The sequence below is a fragment of the Volvox carteri genome (genome assembly GCF_000143455.1).
Source record: "Volvox carteri f. nagariensis unplaced genomic scaffold VOLCAscaffold_16, whole genome shotgun sequence".
NCBI classification, from domain to species: Eukaryota; Viridiplantae; Chlorophyta; class Chlorophyceae; order Chlamydomonadales; family Volvocaceae; genus Volvox; species Volvox carteri.
Window position 1 is genome coordinate 790084 of NW_003307559.1, and position 709 is coordinate 790792.

Below are 709 nucleotides of genomic sequence, written 5' to 3' on the forward strand. Positions count from 1 at the left end.
CGGGCCGGTGCTAGTCCGCCGCCTCTGGGTTTCCGCCCTGTCGGCTGGTCACTCACCCACTGGTCGTCTTCGCAAGGGTCATCTTCCAACGACACCAACTCGGTCGGATCCCTTCCGTCGCCATCCTGAGTGTCTGCCGGGTAACNCACGTCTGGTGTCCTGTCATCATCCCTTGACGTTCCCTGCGTGCTCTCAGTCGACCTGGTTAGCATAGGCCTCTGGGCTTGGGTCTCCTATAAGCCGAATAATAACCGGTGGGGGCGGGAAACAAGATACGATGGTCTTTGAGCTTACACTTAGGTGTCCAAAAGGCAGAGCTGCCCCCTACCGTAACCAGATCCGCACCGCTGTCCCCAGTCCTGGAAGGCAGTCACAAGCCGCCCGTCCAACACCTGGACGGCGACGGGCTTTATTCCAGCCGCCACCGACAGAACCGACCCACCAGCAGCTATCTTCCCGCCGATTGTCTTGTTTCCCGCGCCCCTGACTACAACTTATACCTTGCGCATCGCTTCATTGCGGCTAACCAGGGCGTCCACCAGCTGAGTCACTTGCTCTGCCTCCGTTGCCGGGTGTTTAAACCGGCAGGGCTGCCCCGTCTGTGCCCGGGCACAGCGCCCGTTCCACGCGTGGGTAATGCAGAGTTTGCTTCCATCCACGTTGCCGCGGTACGCAATCTCCGAGATTGACCCAGAGCCCACACCCTGGA